This window comes from Acinonyx jubatus, chromosome B4 (assembly GCF_027475565.1).
Source record: "Acinonyx jubatus isolate Ajub_Pintada_27869175 chromosome B4, VMU_Ajub_asm_v1.0, whole genome shotgun sequence".
In the NCBI taxonomy this organism is placed as follows: domain Eukaryota; kingdom Metazoa; phylum Chordata; class Mammalia; order Carnivora; family Felidae; genus Acinonyx; species Acinonyx jubatus.
This window is the reverse complement of record NC_069387.1, coordinates 3,971,188-3,994,023: the sequence shown is the minus strand read 5'-3', so window position 1 is coordinate 3,994,023 and position 22,836 is coordinate 3,971,188. Positions and strand designations below refer to the sequence as shown.

The window sequence follows — 22,836 nt, the reverse complement described above, 5'->3', positions numbered from 1 at the left end:
CTCCATTAAAATATAATAAGTCACTGATTGAGTTTAACAGCAAATTGGATTTGTCAGAAGAAAAGTCAATGCACTTAGATATGGGTCAATTTATATTGATAAGTTTGAAAGAAAATGAGAAAATATAGTACCTACTATATTTCTACCCATGCTCACATCTTCAGGACACCTAACTTCTAGCAGAGGGAACTCTTCACCAGGTCTCCTGACCTGGCAAGCCACATCCAGCAAGATAGGTTTGAGTTATGTATTTACTTTTTCACGGTCATCCGGCAGCCTGAGTCTTAGTCCCCTCTGATGTTAGAAAAGGATGTGATGTGATGATGCACAAAAGTTCTCACGTGACGTTGGCCAGAAAGCGTTGAGTGAAGTGACAATAGACATTTCTGGACAAGACCAAGACCATTACTCAGGTCGACTTGGGGACAAGTTGGTGTGAACTTGGCATTGTTACTTTGCCAGCCTGCTCATCTGTCTTGATGACCAACTTCCACCTATCGAGGATTTGCATGCTTGCCTCAATAGGCTCTGCCAGATGAACCCCAAAGGGAAGTAATTCTAAAATAACACTGAAGACAAGCACATCTAGGACAGGTTCTCATGTGAATTAACAGCAGAACAAACAAACAAAAAAAGAAAAAAAGAAAAAAGGAGGAGGATGAGGGGGAGGAGGAAGAGGAGGGGGAGGAGGACAAAGAGAAAGGAAAGAGAGAAACTTTCCTGGAGGCTTGCTTTCATTTATATCATCTCCTATTTTTCCTGAGTACATCAATATACCAGTTACAAATACAAACAAAAATTTATGAATTTCATTGGATGAATACTTGAATGCTTGAAGTGATAACATTTGCCATGGAAAGTGGCATCAGATTTCTCTTCCACACAGGAACTCTCCAAGCAAGAAAATTGTTGCCCAAACAGCGAGTCATTTCATTGTATGGCTGTGCTGGCATGACCCTACTGAGAAGATGTTCAAGACTTTAGCTTTGGTTTAGAAGTCACTGACAGGTTGAGTGTGGGCTCAGTTTTTCTGCTGCTATGCTACTATTGACACGCAAGTTGCATGCTGAGTTAATTAGCAAAAAGACCAGAGCTTTGAGCCTATTTCAGGTATTTCTAGTTCTCTCCATTTTATTTTCACTGATAAATTTTATTTTTGGGTCTTGAGCCAAAGTTTATTCACGTATGAATTATTTGCATAATAAGATGCATAATAAGATTTTGAAGAATAAAAGATTGTGAAACCCTAGGAATCAATTACTCCCAGTAATCCTTGGTTAAGATGTGTCCTTTAACGACTAGGTGGCTCAGTCAGTTGAGCATCCAACTGTGGCTCAGGTCATGATCTTGAGGTTCGTGAGTTTGAGCCCTGTATCGGGCTCTGTACTGACAGCTCAGACCCTGGAGCCTGCTTTGGATTCTGTGTCCCTTTCTCTCTGCCCCTCCCCTGCTCGCTCTCTCTCTCTCTCTCAAAAATAAATATTAAAAAAAAAAAGATGTGTCCTTTAAAAACTGACAAAATCCCCCTTTTCTTTACTCTTAAATTCTATACAGCTTTCTGTTCCTTAACTACTCATTTTTTTTGCTTCTCAATAAACACGAGGAATGCTTTCTGTTTCTTGCTGTAAGTTAGTGCTATTTATGTTTTAGAAATTCCAGAGCCCTTCACATGTCACTTGAGACCCAGTGGCAAGAATGAATTACCCTGAACTGTGTCTCTCTTTCCTGACAGGTCTGCCTGTAAAGCAGCTTGCCTGGAGCTGAATTCATTGTTATTTCACTATCTGAGAGCTAGCTAGCAAGAGACAGTTTTACAAATTTTTAACATAAGGCATAAAATGAAATTCAACAGCAACTGATTTTTCCTTTTTTAAAAATTCCTGACTTTGGCCAAATTTAGGGACTGACATATTTTCAATTGCATAGTGTACATACTGTTGTATTTCTTTGACATTTAATCTTATAATCATTGCTCTAGGGAGAAATATATTAAGGTTTATTGGCAAACACATTTCCCCTAATTTCCTTTTATCCTAAAATAAAAAGATAAATTAAGACTTAGCACACATGTTAGCATTTAGTATTTGGTATAGCTTTGACCTTGCATATACAGATGATGATTGGTATCCTGTAGCAACCGATTATACTCCATGCCTCAAAATTGTGCAATTTTAAATTAGTAGAATGTCTAAACTTAGGAGTTAAAGTATCAAAAAATGTTTATTTTCTAGATTAATGAAATCACCTAGAATATCTGAAGTGAATGTTATCTAGAGTCAATTTTATAAGCTAATATGGAAGTCCCTGTTCTTTCATTCATCCTAGAAATAAATCTACGTTCTGATTATCTCTGTAATAATTATGCAACTCGTGATACGATGTTCATTCACAACAATCGATCCGGCATTTCTTCCTGATTTCTCTATTCCTTGAGTCGGCCACAGGCAAGCAAACACATAGTTGAGATGCTCAGAGTTGTCCCTGTGCTCTGGGGAATGTCAAAGGTAAACATTTTTCTAAACATTAGCTCATAAAATCCTCCTTTTACATCGTATGTTCATGTTTCTTAAGGGAGAATTTCCGACCCTGGTAATATTTGAATCAATAGAACCTGCAATTCTTGCCTATATTTGAAATTTTATAATCAATTCTTATGACAATGCTTTTTCAAGTTAATAGTGGTAACAATGGAATTGTAATAACTAATACTTACTCCTTGGAATGTGCCAAACGTCATATTATGCACTCTTTTTACTTACTTAATTTTTACAACAATCATGTGAAATTGGTGGGTCCATTTTGCAGGCAAAAAAATATATATGGAGGTTTTGAGAGATAACATTATTTATCATCACAAAGTGAGTCCGTGGCAAATCTGCGATTCAAGGGAAGACATCCTTAACCCAGTGCCTGAAGTCTTCCACACCAAGTGCTTTCGTTAATCATCCATTTCATAATAATAAACAATAATAATCTAATAAAAAGATTGGTTTAAATTCTCCTTTTAAGTACTTAGTGTAACATGTTTCTTAATAATCATAGCATAGAACTCTGATCTCATCCTAGAGCCAAATTTACCTTTTACTAAACCAGTTCATCTTGATTTCATCATTGTATGATTTTTCTCCAGCACACTCATTTCTCCACTTTCCGTTATTGCAGCATAATTCAACCTACAGATGTATTTTGCTGAGTTACTAAAAAAAAAAAAGCTTTCTAGGGGGTTTCCCTGGCACTAAGGAGTAGCACCTTCCCATAATCCATTCTCTACAGCCATAGGTGTCCTTTTAAAATACAAATTTGATGTCAAATACCTACCTAAAACAGTTCATTGGTGTTCCATGGATCTTAGGATAACACTACAACACTCAAAATGGCTTACGTGGTCTCTTCTGTAGTCAGCCTTCATGAGTCCCCTAAGCTCTTTTTCTTCTAGCCCCAATGGGGTGCTGGCTTCTCAAGTCAATGTTGCTTTGACAGACCTCCCACATGGGCATATATACTCTTCCTTCTACCTGGATTGCTCATTTGTCTTCTTCCATTGCTAACCTACACTCGCCCTCCAGTTCTCAGCTAAATTGTAATTTTCCCTACAAAATTTTCCCTGACCTCCCTGAATATTTCAAAACCCTTATGACAATTTGACATAGCCTCATGTTTTTCTCTTTTTAAAATTTATTTTAGAGAAAGAGAGAGAGAACACAAGTGGGGGAGAGGGACAGAGGGAGAGACAGAGACAGAGAGAGACAGAGAGAATCTTAAGCAGGCTCCATGCTCGACATGGAGCCAGACGTGGCGCTCGATCTCATGACCCTGGGCTCGTGACCTGAGCCCGAATCAAGAGTTGGTTGCTCAACCGACTAAGCCACCCAGGCACTCCTTGCCTTGTTTCCCTTATCAGTATTTTTCACAGATTTGTAAAATCTGCTCCTGTGCTGTGGGCTCCATAGGGCATTATGTTTTCCTCAGACTCCAGATCTAATTCACATCATGTACAGTAGTTCTTTCTTTTTTTTTTTTTTTTTTTTAATTTTCCCTTTTTTTTCTAACTTAAATTTTAGTCAGGTAACATCAGTCCAATATTGGTTTCAGAAGTAGAATTCAGTGATCCATCACTTACATACAACACCCAGTGCCTATCACAATGCCCTTCTAAATGCTCAACACCCACCTGGCCCATCTCCCACCTACTTCCCTCTTTCAACCCGTAGTTTGTTCTCTCTTATTAAGAGTTTCTTGTGGTTTGTTTCCCTCTCTTCTCTCCTTCCCCCTTCCCATATGATCATCTGTTTTGTTTCTTAAATTCCACATACGAGTGAAATTATATGGTATTTGTCTTTCTCTGATAGACTGACAAATATTTCTTCAATGAGTGAATACCACTCAACAACAATGAGATTTAGAATTTCTAAGCCCTAAGAGTTCAATGCTTGTAGATTATTGACTAGTCAGCCCTTTAAAAAGTTGAACTAAGATGAGTAGAGACACCCAGAGATCAAAGTCCATACATTTTCTTCCATAATTTCATCACAAAAGCTTCATACCTTGTATGGTTATTGCCATGTATCCAAAGCATTGTATATTTTGAATAACTGCTTTATTTATGGATGAATTATTTATGTTTCTGAAATTCAAGGCATGTAGAGTGCTTGTATGTATCTTTTTGTTATGAATATTTAGCTTAAGTTCACTGTGATTGGTAAACATACGCTATGAGATTGAAATCCTATGAAGTTTGTTGAAACTTGATTTATGTACTTACAAGTGTTCTGTTTTTAGGGTATGTGCCTTGTGTACTTATATTTTGCAGAATATGGCTACAGAATTTTATAAATATCCACAAAGTTAATCTATTATTCATATTGTTAAAATTTTCTCTGATTTCTCAGTTAAAACTTTTATCTGATTGTGAATTTGTTTCTTATGTAATTTTGACATTGCTTTCTCTATATAGTTTTTCTAATTTTTCTTCATATTGAACATTATAATTCAATCCATATTTAAGTGCATTGATTTTTCTTCTGTCACATCCAATCTGCTGTGAAACTCATCCAGTGACATATTTCACAATTGTATTTTTTCTAGAGATTTCATTTGTTTCTTTTTTATAGTTTTGTATCTTTGCTGGGATTTTATATTTTTGTACTCATTGTGAGTATATTTTCTTTACATCCCTTAACATCAATTTTATACTTTTTAGGTCTTATCCTGCTCATTTCTACATCTGGGTCATCCCTACCAATTTACTTTTTTCTTAGTATGGGTTACATTTTCTTGCTTCTGTGTAAACCTGGTAATTTTTTATTCCAAATATTGTAAACAATGTATTGTAGATTACATGGATTTTGGTATGTGCCTCTGAAAAACAGCGCATCTTACTTGTGGCAGCTGGTTAGTTTGACTAAAATCCAACCAAACACTGTGCCCCTGTGGTGACCAGCAACTGAAGTGGGTTTTTGGTGCTTTTAGTCTTAGCTTTGCTGTTTGGAGTTTCGTGTGTACTCCTGCTCAGTTCTTCCAGTGCCTTAAGAGAGCTGCATTTTTATATTTTGTTCAGAACTTATAATTATTATATGGAAAGGAGTTGGCCCAATACAAGCTACTTTGCTATTAATGGAAGTGGAACTCTGCTTTATATATTTTAAGATAATATTATTAGGTGCATGTAAATTTAAAATTGTTAAACCTTTCATGATTATGAAGTAAGTTAATGACATGTTATTCAGAATTTTCATTAGTGACGATATGCTGTTGAGCGACCCCCTCAGTTTTTGATAGCTTGAAAATATCTTTATTTCACCCTTTTCCTTGAAAGATTTGACTTTTATTTTCTCTTTAGCTTCCTGAAGGTACATAACTTTATAGTATCGTTGTTACATTTCTAAAAGTTATTTGTCTTTTCTTACAGGGTGTATTTAAGATTCTTGTTTTTTGGGGTTTTTTTTGGGGGGGGGGTTAGATTCTTGTTTTCCCTAATATCATTCCCTAATATAATGGATGTAATATGGATTTTTTTTTTCTTGGTACATATGCTGCTTGGATTGGATTTCTTGAACATGTGATTTCTTTCTTGGTTATAGAAGGCTATGATCTTTTCAAGTATCACCTTTGCCCATTTTCTTACTTAATATCTTCCTGGACTTTATATAAAAGTTAACTTTCTCGCTCTTTTTATCTTATTCCTTACACATTTTTACTTCTTTACCTCATTTTATTCCATTGTGTTTAACTTCCTTAGATTCATCTTTCTTTACCCCCATAATTTTTCTGTCTAGTCTTCTGATAGTCTTGTTCATTATATATTTTTTCAATCATTACATTTATCAGCTCTTAACATTCAGTTTTGTCCTTTTTCAATTCTGTTTGGTAATTCTGTAAGTTGAGAAAAAAACCGGTTGCTATTCCAAATCACACGTGCCAAAAGTAATTAAAGATTTCATGTCAAAAACTAAAAAGCTCATGGTAGCAAATTTGATATGTACTTATTACATATGAAGTAAGGAAATATTTCTTAAGAAATAAAAAGTACTGATTATGAACAAAAAACAGTATTTTGGATTATATTAAAATTAAGTTTTATTTTCAAAAAAATTTTTAAGTTTTTATTTAGTTAAAACTGGGAGAATAGATTTAACATACTGATATTTGATATACAATACACACAACTGAGAAAATATTGGCATCAAGAATATATAAATGCTTCAAACTAATACAAAAACACAAAAATGTAATAGGAAAGTGGCCCAAAGATATGTAGTGACATTTCACAAAAAAATAAATAAAACAAAACAAATCACAGATAGGCAATACCAATATAAAGAATTTTCAGCGTCAGTGGAAATTAGAAACATACAAATCAAGGCCACAATGAACTGTTACTTAACTGGCATCTATTTTAACCTGAAAATGACAAGTATTAAAATATGAATAAATAGGATATTTTATATGGTGCTATTGAGAGAAAATTTGTATATGCAGTATGGGACAAAATTTGCCATTTCTGTTCAAGTAGAATATTTCATTTTCACATGAACCATCAATTCTACTCCTGATAATGTATTCTGGAGAAACCATTCCACATGTAAAGAAAAGAAATCTGCACACATAGTAAGAGTTTCAAATAGCAAAATTGCTGAAAATCTTTTGATCAATCTTTTGATAAGATAGTGGATTAAAAAGTCCTTTTTTAAAGGAAACAATAAAGCAATCTTTATCCATACTGTAGAATATCAAGCAACCATTAAAAAGGAATATATACCTGTATTATACATATGTTGACCAATGATAGATAGATACATAGGTACATACATACATTGATGTAGATATAGACATGACCATTGATGTAGACATTTTCCATAACACATGGATAGCTGTAAGAAAGCAGGGGATAGGAGTAAGAAAGCAGATTGGATTAAAAACACATACATATACATAAAAATACAATTCTGTATTATATACATGGTACATTATATAAAATATATGTAAGGTAAAACTGTTAATAATGGTTCTATTTTGACATACTCTAATCTTCTTTAAAGTAATTGATGCCTAGTAATACATGGTTCCTGATTCATTGAAGCATGTCTGAATTTCCAAAATCTAGTACATCTCATTTGCTTGAAACATCTTTTAAACCAATTTGATCTCTTCAGAATTTAGCTAACCTAGAAAATTGTTATTTCTACACTTTCCTTCTCATGCATATGTTTCATTTCTTTCTTCCTTTCAAACTTTAGGGCATTACTTTTGGATTGATATTAAGCAATTATATCTTCTAGTTTTTGAAGTATTAGGTGTGGCTATTTTTAAATTAAAAATTACTCAGCAAGAATCAACATTGGAAGATGTCAGCAGACCCTAGGGTCCCCTCATCCTATGAATACAACTAGATAACTATCAAATTATCCTACATATCCCAGAAATTGACCTGAAGACTGGCAGAACAAACTCCACAACTAAAAGTAGAGAAGAGGCCACACTGGAGAAGATAGGAAGTATGGAGACATAGTTTAGGGGAGAAACAGATTCTGGATGCTGCACAGAAGTGGGAGCTGTGTTCGCAGAGAAGGGCTACAGACAGATGGGCACACAGGGGCGTGCACAGGGAAAACTAGTCCCCATAACAATTGGCTTGGAAAGTGAGAAGGGCCAAATGTCATGATGTCTGACAATAAGCAGGGCTTAAAGCCTAAAGTTCTAAAGACCAGCAGGCCTGGATTAGGGAGAGGCCAGAGGGCACTGAGCCTGCTCTTGGAGAGAAGGCAACAAACAACCTGTGGACATACAGTGTAGAAACAGTGATCTGAAGAGTGCCTGGGGTGGTGTGCTTGGGTGGCTCAATCAGTTAAATACCCGACTCTTGGTTTTGGCTCAGATTGTGATCCCATGGTTCATGGGTTCGAGCGCTGCATCGGACTCTGTGCTGATGGTGCAGAGCCTACCTGGGATTCTCTCTCCCTCTCTTTCTGCCTCTCTCTCAAAATAAATAAGCACTAAAAAAAATTTTTTTTTAATGAAGAGTGCCTGGAGCACACAGTGGGGAGGTTATTTGCTCACCTCAGAGCATGTCCCAGAGAGGCAACATTCATGGAGAGACCCCTCCAGGAACAAAGGAGCTGGCCAATGCTATTTCCCTTCCCTGACCCTCAGGGTAAGTGTAGGGCCACCTGTGGGAACCAATGTAGGCAGACACTGCCTGCCTAACTTGCTTCCACCGAGCCCCATCACCCCACACTCCAGTGGAACTGCACTTCCCAGGCTTGCTTGGTCAGTCCCAGTGCAGCAGTCCCCATCCCCAGAAGACTGGCCCCAACCCTTCTCACACCTCATTTCCCAATGTGAGTTTAGGGAAGTCTCGGTTCTGGTGGGAATGGTGGCAGGTCTCATTTCACAAGCAGATCAGAGCAAACCTACTTAAAACGCACCACATTCAGGCCAGGGACCAAACACTGCCCACAACAGGCAAAAAGAGCTCTGCAGATGACTGGTCTGAAGAATAAAGCAGCCAGGATAAAACAGTAGAACATGTGCAGCATACATTGAGACATTTCTTGAAGCATCAGGCTCTGGGGAACAAGGTCACTCATGGCAGGGCACTATAAGACCTCTTCTCGATAAAGCCATTACCCTCAAGAACAGGAGATGTATCTGACTTTCCTAATACAGAAACTGGCACAGACAGAAAAAGTGAGAAGACAGAGAAATTTATCCCAAATAAGAAAAAAAGATCACAGCTAGAGATCTAAGCAAAACAGATACAACTAACAGGACTAATGAAATGATCATAAGGACAAGAACAAGAGTGGAAGACATGAGTGAGACTCTTAATGTAGAGATGAGGAATAACAGCAGAGATAAAGGGATCAATAAATGAAAAGAGAAATATGCTCAATGGAATGAAAAGCAGGCTAGAAGAAGCAGAGGAATGAATTAATAACCTAGAAGGCAGAGTAATGGAAAGTAGTCAAGCTGAACAGAAGAGAGAAAAAAGAATTAGGCAAATACAAAGTAGGAAGCTTAGTGACTCAGTCAAATGTAATGAAATTCATACTATAGGATTCCTAGAAGAGAGAAAAAATGAGCCAGAAAATTTATTTGAAGAAATAATAGCTGAAAACTTCCCTAATCTGGGGAAAGAAACATATCCAGATACAGGAGGCACAGAAAACCCCAAGAAAATCAACAAAAGCAGATGCACTTCAAGATACATTATAATTAAATTTGCAAAATATAGTGATAAAAAAATTTAAAGGAGCAAGACAAAAGACAGTGACATGCAAGGGAACCCCATGCAGTTAGCAGGGAATTTTAGAGCAGCAACTTTCCAAGCTGGAAGGGGGCATGATATATTCAAAGCGCTCAGTTGGAAAAATCTGCACCCAAGAATATTCCATCCAAGAAGTCTGTCATTCAGAATAGAAAAGATAGAATTTCCAGACAAACGAAAACTAAAAGCATTCTTAACAATTAAATAAGTCCTACAAAAAATATTAAAGGGGACTCTTGAGTGGAAAGGAGAAGACAAAAGCAATAAAAATGAATATCTCTGTGAAAAATTAGCCAAGGAACTCAGAAAATAAAAGAATGTAAAATAAAACAACATACACCTAAACTATGGGGAAGAGAGGAGTAAAAAATGGGTTCAAACGTAAACTACCATCAACTGAATACAGGCTGCTATATACAGAAGAGGTTGTATACAAACCTACTGGTAACTCTATATCAAAAATCACTAATATGTAAATAATAGAAAGAGAAAGAAATCTAAATATATCACCAAAGAAAATCAGCAAAACATGAAAAAGAAAGATAAGAAGGAATCAGAGAAAATCTTCATAAACTACAAAACAATAATTAAAAAATGACAATGAAAGCATGTCTATTAATAATTAATTTGAATGTAAATGAACTTAATGCTTCAGTTAAAAGGCATAGGTGACAGAATGTATAAGAAAACAAGACCCATCAATATTCTCCCTACAAGAAATGCATTTGAAACCTAGACACCTGCAGGTTGAAAGTGAGGAGATGGAGAAACATCTATCATGAAAATGGATGTCAAAAAAAAAAAAAAAGACTGAGTAGCAATACTTTAATTGGACAAAATAGACTTTTAAAAGAAAGACTGTAAAAAGAGACAAAGAAGGATATTATATAATATAGATGACAATCAAACAAGATGTTATAATAATTGTAAATGTTTATGCACCCAACATAGTAGCATCCAAATACATAAAGCAGTTAATAACATATATAAAGGAACTGATTGATAATAATGTGATAAATGTTGGGGACTTTAACACCCCACTTACATCAATGGACAGATAATCTAAACAGAAAATCAACAGAGAAACAATAGCTTTGGATGACACACTGGAACAGATAGATTTAACAGACATATGCAGAACATTCCATCCCAAAGTAGCAGAATTCACATTCTTTTGAATGCACATGTAACACTCCAGAATAGATCAGATGTTAGACCACAAAATAAACTTCAACAATTTCAAGATCAAAGTCATACCATGCATCTTTTCTGACCACAATGCTATGAAACTAGAAGTCAACCCCAAGAAAAAAGCTGGAAAAACCAAAAATACACATAGGTTAAATACCATGCTACTAAATAATTAATGGGTCAACCAGGAAATAAAAGAAAAAGTTAAAAAAGTACATAGAAACAAATGAAAATGAAAACACAATGGTCCAAAAACTTTGGAATGCTGCAAAAGTCGTTCTAACAGGGAAGTTTATAGCAATACAGTTCTACCTCAAAAGCAAGAAAAATCTCAAACAAACAACATAACCTTACACATAAAGGAGCTAGAAAAGAACAATAAACAAAACCTAAAACCAGCAGAAGGAAGGAAATAATAAAGATAGAGCAGAAATAAATGATATATAAACTAAAAAGAAATGATAGAATATATTGATGAAACCAGGAGCTGGTTCTTTGAAAAAAATCAATACAACTGATACCCTTCTAGCCAAATGTATCAAAAAAAGAGAGAAAGGACTCAAATAAAATCAGAAATGAGAGAGGAGTAATCACAAAAACCACAGAAATAAAAAGAATTATGAGAAAATATTATGAAAAAAGATAGGCCATCAAAATGGACAACCTAGAAGAAATGGATATATTCCTAGAAAAATATAAACTACCAAAACTGAAACAGGAAGAAATAGAAGACTTGAACACATTCATAACCAGCAAAGAAATTGAATCTGTGATCAAAAAAAACAACAAACAAAAGTCTAAGACTTGATGACTTACAGGTGAATTCTACAAAACATTTAAAGAAGAATTAATACCTATTCTTCTCAAACTATTCCAAAAAATACAAGAGGAAGGGAAACTTCCAAATTCATTCTATGAGGCCAGCATTACCCTGATACCAAAACCAGATAATGACATCACTAAAAAAGAGAACAGCAGACCAATATCCCTGATGAACACAGACACAAAGATCCTCAACGAAAGACTAGCAAACCTAGTCCAACAATACATTGAAAAAAGCATTCACCATGATCAAGTGGGATTTATTCCTGGGTTGCAATGATGATTCAATATTCACAAATCAATCAACATGATACGTCACATCAATGAAAGAAAGCATAACAACCATATGATCATTTCAATAGATGGAGAAAAAGCGTTTGACAAAGTACATCCATTTATGACAGAACCCTCAACAAAGTAGGTGTAGAGGGAACATATTTCACCATAATAAAGGTCATAGATGAAAATCCTGCAGCTAACATCATCCTTAATGGGAAAAAAACTGAGACCTGCTCCTCTAAAGTCAGGAACAAGATGAGAATATCCATTCTCACCACTTTTATTCAACATGGCAGTGGAAGTCCTAGCCACAGTAATCAGAAAACAAAAAGAAACAAAAGGCATCCAAATTGGTAAGGAAGAAGTAGAATTTTCACTATTTGCAGATGACATGATTCTATATGTACAAAACACTGAGGATTACACCAAAAAAAAAAAACCTGCTAGAATTGATAAACAAATTCAGTAAAGTCAGAAGACACAAAATCAACGTATAGAAAACTGTTCCATTTCTATATGCCAATAATGAGGCAGCAGAAAGAGAAACTAAAGAAACAATCCCTTTCACAGTTGCACCAAAAATAAAATGATTACTAGGAATAAACCTAACCCAAGATGTGAAAGACCTATACTCTGAAAACTATAAAAGGTTGATGAAAGAAATTGAAGATGACACACAAAAAACGGAAAGACATTCCATGCTCATGGATTGGAAGAACAAAATTAAAAAAAAATATCTATGCTACCAAAAGCAATCTACACATTTAATGCAATCACTATAAAAATATCAACATTTGGGGAGCCCTCGTGGCTAAGTTAAGCCTGTGTCACGCTCTGTGCTCACAGCTCAGAGCCTAGAGTCTGCTTTGGATTCCGTGTTTCCCTCTCCCTTTGCCCCTTCCCTGCTCACACTCTGTCTCTGTTTATAAAATGAAGAAACATTAAAAAACTTTTTTTCATACCAATAGAATTTTTCACAGAATTATAACAAACAATCCTAAAATTTGTATGCAATCACAAAAGACCCCAAAAAGCCAAAGCAATCTTGGAAAAGAGAAGCGAAACTAAACTGGAGTCATCACAATTCTGGACTTCAAGCTATAACACAAAGCTATAGTAATCAAAACAGTATGGTTCTGACACAAAAATAGACACATAGACCAACAGAAGAGAAAACCCAGAAATAAACCCACAACTATATAGTCAATTAATCTTTGATAAGGCAGGAAAGAATATACAATGGGAAAAAGATAGTCTTCAAGAAATGGTGTTGGGAAAACTGGACAGCCACATGCAAAATAATGTGACTGGACCAGTTTCTTTCACCATACACAAAAATTAATTCAAAATGGATTCAAGACCTAAATGAGAGATGTGAAACCATAAAAATCTTAGAAGAGAACACAGGTAGTAACTTAATTAACATTGACTGTTGTAACTGTTTTCTAGATATGTCTCCTAGGGCAAGGGAAACAAAAGCAAACAAGCTATTGGGACTTCATCAAAATAAAAACCTTTTGCACAGTGAAAGAAACAATCAACAGAACTAAAAGGCAATCTACTGAGTGGGATAAGATGTTTGCAAATGACATACCTGATAAAGGGTTAGTATCTAAAATATGTGAAGAACTTATAAAACTCGACACCCCAAAACTAAATAATCCAATTAATAAATAGGCAGAATACATGAGTAGACGTTTTTACAAAGAAGATATCCAGATGGCCAACAGACACATGAAAAGATGCTCAACATCACTCATCATTAGGGAAATGCAAATCAAAACTACAGTGAGATATCACTCACATCTGTCAGAATGGCTCAAATTAAAAAAATACAAGAAACAACAGGTGTTGGTGAGGATTTGGAGGATGGGAAACCCTCTTGTACTGTTAGTGGGAATGCAAATGGATGCAGCTCCTGTGGAAAAGAGTATGGAGTTTCCTCAAAAAATTGGAAATAGAAATATTCTATAATCTAGTTATAGAACTTTTCGATATCTACCCAGCAGAATACAAAGCTAGTAACTAAAAGGGATACATACACCACTATGTCTATAGCAGCATCATTTACAATAGCCAAAGTGTGGAAGCAGCCCAAGTGTTCATCATTTGTGTATATATGTATATATATATAATGGAATATTACTCAGCCATAAAAAATAATGAAATCTTGCCATTTACAACAACATGGATGGAGCTAGACAGTGTAATGCTGAGTGAAATAAGTCAAAGAAAGACAAATACCATATGATCTCAATCATATATGGAATCTAAGGAACAAAATAAATGAGCAAAGGGAAAAGAAGAGATCAAGAAACCTACTCTTAACTATAGAGAATAGACTGATGCTTAACAGAGAGGAGGTGGGTGGGAGAAAGGGTGAAATAGATGATAGGGATTAAGGATAACCACTGAGTGATGTATGGAAGTGTTGAATCACCATATTGTACACCTGAAACTAATAAAACACTGTATGTTAAAGTATATTACTAAGCAAACATTTGTTAATCTCAGAATTTTAGTCATGGATGTAGTTCCAATTGGTCTGGCTATGAGAAATTTCAAGCAACAGCATTGCTCAAGAATTAATATATTACAGGGGCACCTGGGTAGCTCATTCGCTTAAACTTTTGACTTTGGCTCAGGTCATGATCTTGAGGTTCATGGGTTTGAGCCCCACGTCGCACTCTGTGCTGACAGCTCAGAGCTTGAAGCCTGCTTCAGATTCTGTGTCTCCCTCTCTGTCTGCTCCTCCCCTGCTCACACTCTGTCTCTCTCTATCAAAAATAAATAAACATTAACAAAATTTTTAAAATAATTAGTATGTCATTAATGATATATTCATATACTAAAAATCTCATCTTTTGTGCATATAATTTCTACTGCATATAATTTCTACATATAATTACCCCGGGTCCCTTTCTTTTTTTATTTTTATTTATTTATTAAAAAAAAATTCTTTTTTTGATGTTTATTTATTTTTGAAGGAGAGAGAGTCAGAGCATGAGTGGGGGAAGTGCAGAGAGAGAGGGAGACACAGAATCGGAAGCAGGCTGCAGGCCCTGAGCTGTCAGCACAGAGCCCGATGTGGGGCTCCAACCCACGAACTGTGAGATCATGACCTGAGCCGAAGTTGGACGCTTAACCGACTGAGCCACCCAGGTGCCCCGCTTTTTTTTAAAATATAATTTTGGTTTTATGTTGTCTTTATAATAAATTTTCCAGGCTTTTAAAAAGAGGGCGCCTGAGTGGCTTGGTCAGTTGGGCGTCCGACTTCGGCTCAGGTCATGATCTCACGGTCCGTGAGTTCGAGCCCCGTGTCGGGCTCTGTGCTGACAGCTCAGAACCTGGAGCCTGTTTCGGATTCTGTGTCTCCCCCTCTCTCTGCTCCTCCCCAGTTCATGCTCTGTCTCTCTCTGTCTCAAAAATAAATAAAAGTTAAAAAAAAAATTAAAAAAAAAAGGTATGTTCTTATGGGGCACCTGGGTGGCCCAGTTGGTTGAGCATCCGACTTCAGCTCAGGTCATGATCTCACAGTTCATGGGTTTGAGCCCCACGCCCGGCCCTGTGCTGACAGCTCGGAGCCTGGAACCCTGCTTCAGATTCTGTGTCTCCCTCTCTCTCTGCCCCTCCCCTGCTCACGCTGTGTCTCTCTCTCTCTGAAAAATAAATAAAAACATTAAAATTTTTTTTAAAGATATGTTCTTAGACACAACAAATAAATTGAAAGACTGTCTACAGGAACAGGAAAAGTGAACGTATATACTTTTGTAATACAGAGTATAATTTATAATTGTAAATATTAGGGGAAAATTTGGCTAGAATAATTCACTATTTAAACTTTACTGGTTTGAAAGCTCAAATTTATCTTGAACCATTTTTTCTGAATAATTTCCTCAGAGTAAAATCTACCCCCACATTTTTGGATGGGGAACTTAGTGTAAGTATCATTTCCAAAATAAATGTTTTGATGAGTTTAAATGTTAAAGAATCAGAAACACATGGACTGAGTTTTCCAATAAATAAATATAAAATTCAAGGAAATTTGATTTGCTAAAGCTTGTTTTATTTTACCAAATACAGAGCATTTGAAAATCACTTAAAATATTGGACCCAGTTGAGCACCACATAGGATACGTGTTTGTGTGTGTGTGTGTGTGTGTGTGTGTGTATAAAATGATGGCTAACAGGAATGTCATTAGTTCTCAGGTATTATTACTATTATAGATCCATTCTTTCTTACTTATTTAAATGCTTTGGTTTCCTCTTATTAATTCAGTGCAAATCGTTTGATTACCCACTGTTACATACTTAATTTAAAGGGATTAAACAATGGACTACAACTTAAAATATTTTAATTCTTATTAATTATTTTTTTAAGTAATCAAGGTGCTCACAAATTTAAAATGGTAGAAAATCCTTGAATTCCACATCTCTGTGAAGTCATTTTACTAGTGTTTTCTAATTAATTTGAAAATTTTGTTTTTGGCCAATGTGACAAGTAAGATATATAATTTCTTTTATATATGATTATATATAGTTTTATATATTTTATGTATAATTCAATATTATAATTCAATTTTAGCATGGAGATTGAAAACTAAAAGACAATGTTATTTTTGGAAGTCTTGTTATAATAATCCTGGTGACTGGTAAGAAGAAAAGTGCTATCTTATGACTCAAAGGTTGTTTGTTGATTCTCCTTTGTTTAAAATTTTAAGCCATCTTCCAGATAAGTAAGCAAGATAATGTAAATGTAAAATATCTGAAATTGAATAAATTTAGGGAAATCTAAGAACTAAGATGTGGCATCAAACAGTATCCCTCATTTTGCAAAATATTTTCCATGAGACACTTGCAGGTGCATCTCATACACACATAAACACACATGCATGCACACACATACACACACACACACACACACACACACACACACTGGCACATGCTGATTTTCTGAGAAAGTAAATACTGATAAACACTGCAAACTCTACCTTAGAGGAAACTTTTTAAAGGGTCTGAAAACTCCTGAAGTAAAAATAAAAAGCCAGGAGACCTAAACCTGATGTTCAACTCCATTTCATCAACAGCTTTCCAGACTTATTACATATCAGAGAATTTTTTCTTGAGTAATACCTAATGTTAAATCCCAGAATTAGTTCCTTGTCCATTCACTATGGTAATGGAGCCAGAGAATCCTATGGATATTAATTAACTGGCTCTGTACTTTGCTGAAGCATAAAAAAGATATATAATTGGTTCAATAATTTTTGGTGTTAATAACATAAAAAGGAAACTGTAGGAAAACACACCTTCATAAAATAGGAGCTATATCACTGTGTTTTCTGGTCATAACTCCTAATTGAGGTTGGAGCTTATTGAAACATTGCACCTCAGAATTATTTAGAGTTGAGTAAGTACTACAAGGTACAGATATATAGTTAGGTATTACAGTCAATTCTTTTACAGATAACAGTCAATTTAATTTACAGAATAATTTTCCTGTTGTTTTGCCTTAGTGCAAAGACAGTACATGCTCATTCATCATGTGCAAAAATGAATAAAAGTACAAGAAATAAACTGAAATCCATCTTAAATTTTATCACATAGATGGATATGCTGATACATCGTAGAAGGTGGTACTATATGCATGAGTATCAGATATGTAAATATATGATATCAGTGACCAATTCTTTACGTTCAAATGCTTATAGACCTTTCTCTGTGCCTATCTACACAGAGATAATATATAGATATTACCCTCTAGGCCGCATCATATTTATGTGTGTACTCGTGTGTGTATCTATGCATGTGCATATATACATAAATATGTACATATTATACACACGTATTTGTAACATACTCTTTTTTTTTAATGTGGCTGGACTCATGCCACTGCCAGGCACTCATACTCTACTTCCTCAGGCAAATCACTCTCCCTGACTCCAAAATTACTTTTTAATGTTTCTGCACTGTTTTCCAACTATCTCCCGACAAAAATACAAACTCAACAGATGATCTTATCTTAATTTTTCAGAAAAATAAAACATCGAGCACATCAGCCAGTGAATCTCACTGCGTCCTTTGAAGTCCACAGAATGCTTGCATTGGTGTCTACACTTCCCGCTTTCCAGTTTGCATGAAAGAGGTGGGTGTACACTTTCGTGCCTGAATCAGAGCCCTCCCCCTGAATCTGCTTTTCCCCCACTGTCCTTTGTGCATCCCCTCCGTCTTCCAAACTTTCTAGTTATCTGCTGTTAATAAGCATACTCAAGAAGCAGTATGCCTTTTTTTTAAAAGTTAAGCCCCTTTTAATCCACAGCATCTTCAGATGGAATTCTCCTCTTTCCCTTGTCTCCAGAGTCAAATTCCTTGAAAGCTTTGTCTATTCTCACTCCACTTCTTCACTCTCCAGTCACCTTCAATATACTCTAATCTGGTCTCTGTACTGAGAATTGTTTTTTTCCAAAGGACAGAGGGAATGATGCTTTTTCAGCCAGCTCTTCCAGCAGTATTAAAACACTCTCTCATTTGTAGTGTCTTTCAAACAGTTCTCATGCTCAGCTTCTGTAATTTCACACTCTCCTGATTGGCATCCCATCGCAAGTCCCTGTTTATATTCCTTTCTGGCTCCTTGCCAGCCTCCTGACTAAGACATGATGAAGCTCTGTAAGACTTTCCAAGTCCTCCTCTTTTGCCTCCCTACATTCTCTCCCCGGATGTTTCTTTCCAGCCTCTGGTTTCAATTACCCTCAGCATGTTAATGCTCCTTGCCCCGGACTCCTCTGCTGAGGGCCGTATCATAGATCAAAATGCTTACTTGACATCTCCACTTATGTCTCAAAGGCTCTTCAAGAGCAACACAATCAAACAAGAATTTATGAGAATCCGCACCACACTGGCTCTCTCCCACTGTTACCCACACCGGTCACGCTGCCCTTTTGGCCCAGACCCCCCAGCTTGCTTCCCCGGCCTTCAACCAGTAAGGTTGGTGGACTCTAATCCTTAAATAATTACAGGTTTATTTTGTAAAAAACTACACAGTGTCTCTTTTCCTCTTAGTATATAAGATTAGAAAGCAAGCTGAAAAATAGAAAGTATAACTCCATAGAGAAATGTTATCAATTTTCCACTTGTTTGGCATCCTGCTTGCCAAGAAGTATTTCCAGTTTCTTTCTTATGTTTCCTATTGGGTCTTTCACATCTATCCTCCATTAAGGAAAAGTATATTGTGTATGTAAAATATATTAATTATCAATGTTGTTTCAGCTTCCACCAGTTTCCTTTTCTGTTTAGTCCCTGCACCATTGTGGGTGAAAAGTATGCACAGTGCAACTGTATTTTGTAAAAGTTTATTTGTTTTGGGTGGGGGGAGGGTCAGAGAGAGAGAATACCAGGCAGGCCCCATGTGGTCAGTGCAGAGCCCAATGTGGGGCTCAGTCTCACAAACCATGAGATCATGATCTGAGCCAAAATCAAGAGTCAGTCGCTTAACTGAGTGAGCCACCAGGGCGCCCCTGCACACTGCAACTCTTAGGCTACACGGCTGACATGTTAAGGGGTGACAGTTTTCCATCACAGTAGCCATGTCTCTAAAAAAAAAAAAATTCCAAATCGTGCTTACAGAACTCACTAAATTTATGTTATGGTCGATGTAAATCTTGCCTGTATAAGTAGATGCAAAGAATCTTGTAGAAATCATTCTTTTAAAATATTTTTGTCGATAACATCGTGTTTTATCATTTTAATGCAAATCCCTATCAAAATACCAACAGCATTTTTCACAGAATTATAACAAACAAACCTAAAATTTGTATGGAACCACAAAGATCTTGAATAACCCAAGCAGTCTGGAAAAAGAAAAACAAAACAGGAGGTATCACAATTCCAGATTCAAGTTATATTACAAAATTATAGTAGTTAAAACAGTATAGTATTGGCATAAAAATAGACACATAGATCAGTAAAACAGAAAACCCCGAAATAAACTTACAATTATATGGTCAATTAATCTTTAACACAGTAGGAATGAATATCCATTGGGGAAAAATAGTCCCTTTAACAAATGGTGTTGGAAAAACTGGATAGCCACATGCAAAAGAATGAAACTGAACCATTTTCTTTCACAAAAATAAATTCAAAATGGATTAAAGACCTACATAGGAGACCTGAAACTATAAAAATCCTAGAAAAAAACACAGTAACTTCTTTGACATTAGCCATAACAACTTCTTTTTAGATATGTCTCCTGAGGCAAGGGAAATAAAAGCAAAAATAAACTCTTGGGACCACATCAAAATAAAAAGCTTCTGCACAGTGAAGGAAACAACCAACAAAACTGAAAGACAACCTGCTGAATGGGAGAAGATACTTACAAATGACATATCTGGTAAAAGGTTAGTATCTAAAATATCTAGAGAATGGATACAACGCAACAGACAAAATCCAAATAAACCAATTAAAAAGTGGGCAGAAGACAGCAACAGTCATTTCTCCAAATAAGACATACAGATAAAGACACATGAAAAGATGCTCAACATCACTCATTATCAGGGAAATGCAAATCAAAGCTGCGATGCGTTATCACCTAATACCTGTCAGAATGGCTACAATCAAAAACACAAGAAACAACAGGTGTTAGTGAGGATGTAGGAAAAAACAAGTCCTCCTGCATTGTTGGAAGGAGTGAAAACTGGTGCAGCCACTGTGGAAAACAGTATGGAGATTCCTCAAAAGGTTAAAAATAGAACTACCCTATGATCCAGTAATTGCACTACTGGGTAGTTACCGAAAGAATAGAAAAACACTAATTCAAAGGGATATATGCATCCATGTGTTTACTGGAGCATTATTTATAACAGCCAAACTATGGAAGTAGCCCGAGTGTTTACATCATTTGATGAATGTATAAAGAAGAGGTGAAGGATATATAGATATATCTATAGATAGATCTATCTATAGATAGATCTATCTATAGATATATCTATAGATAGATATATCTATAGATAGATATATCTATAGATAGATAGATATATCTATAGATATATATGTAGACTTATATAGGTATATATATCTATATATATATAGGGATATATATATATAGATATTATACAGCCATTAAAAATAAATCTTACCTTTTGCAAAAACATGAGCTAGAGAGTATAATGCTAAGTGTAAGAAGTCAGGCAGAGAAAGACAAATAGCATAGGATTTCACTCATGTGGAATTTAAGAAACACATGAGAAAAGGGGAGAAAAAGAGGGAAATCAAGAAGCAGATTCTTAATTATAGAGAACAAACTCATGGTTAGTACGGGAGAGGTGGGCTGGGGAATGGGTGACATAAGGAATGAGGATTAAAGAGTACACTTATGATAAAATAAAATGAAAATAAATCATTCTTCTAAAACTTATTTGTTGATAACAATCATGTTTTATAATTTTATTTAAAGTTTTTGAACAATATGATTTCAGACAGTATTTCGTAAGCAGTCATGAGCCGTGATAGCAACTGTGTCACATTAATATGAGTTTAAACAAAATAAGTATAATTACATGAAATTTGAGAATTATTTCTACCATAATATGTTCATTTTCAAGTAATAATACTTTTCTTAAAATTGTGTATTTTATACAGAATCCATCTTAGATTTTAAAACGCTTTTGAACACTCAGTAAAAATACCTAAATTGTAACCCACTTGTATCTGTCAATACAAAAAAAAAAAAAGTTACAAGTCTGCATACCACACACAGTTATGAGAACAGAAATTGCATCTGTCCTCTTTTTTTTTTAATTTTAAAAAATGTTTATTTTTGAGAGAGAGAGCAAAAGAGGGACAGAGAGAGTTGGAAACACAGAATCCGAAGCAGGCTCCAGGCTCCGAGCTGTCAGCACAGAGCCTGACGTGGGGCTCGAACTCAGGAACTGCGAAATCATGACCTGAGCGAAGTCAGACACTCAACCGAGTGAGCCAGCCAGGCACTCCTGCGTCTCTCTTCTTTATGATAGTATCGGGTCTAGAACAATGTTCTGTCCATAATAGTCCTCGATAAATGCTCAGTAAATGAACACGCACACACATCTAAATTTGAAAATAAGAGTTGAATGTTATCTAGATAATGCTTCTCAACCTTTTGCAGCACCAGAATCAACTAGAGGCACTGTTAAAACATGGATTGGTGGGGGCCTGGGTGGCTCAGTTGGTTGGGCGTCCGACTTTGGCTCAGGTCACGATCTCGTGGTTTGTGGGTTCAAGCCCCTCATCAGGCTTTCTGCTGTCAGCCTGTCAGTGCAGAGCTGGGAGCCTGCTTCGGATTCTGTCTCCCTCTGTCTCTTCTCCTCCACTACTCACACTCTGTCTCTCTCTGTCTCTCAACAATAAGTGAACGTTAAAAAAATTAAAAACAAACAAACATTGATTGGTGGGCCATGCATCACAGAATTTCTGATCCAGTAAGTGTGAGATAGGGACTGAGAATTTTAATTTGTAACCAGTATCTGGGAAATAACAGACGCTGCTGATCCAGGAAGCACACCTCGAGAACCAGTAATCCAGGGCGTTGCCATTTATATGGGATTCAGTATTATATTTAATGTATGAAGAAGAGTATGGAAAGGAGCCCCAACAACAAAATGAACTAATTTCAATTTCTTTTGTATTTTATGTGCATTATGTTCAGCACTCAAGTAAAAAGTAAGTTGTGTAAAATAGAAGAAAAAACTTCAGGAGTTAAGACATCGGGTTTTGAGGGGTGCCTAGGTGGCTCAGTCAGTCAAGCA

At 35.8% G+C, this 22,836-nt stretch overlaps 1 long non-coding RNA gene across 1 annotated transcript in view; it reads left to right on the top strand.

Moving 5' to 3' along the window:
* LOC128316265 (uncharacterized) overlaps positions 1-22,836 on the top strand; it is a 181,957-nt gene that overhangs the window by 17,538 nt on the left and 141,583 nt on the right. Inside the window, exon 2 of the long non-coding RNA XR_008299869.1 lies at positions 18,093-18,203. This is a non-coding gene — a long non-coding RNA (uncharacterized LOC128316265). The remainder of the gene's footprint in view (positions 1-18,092; positions 18,204-22,836) is intronic.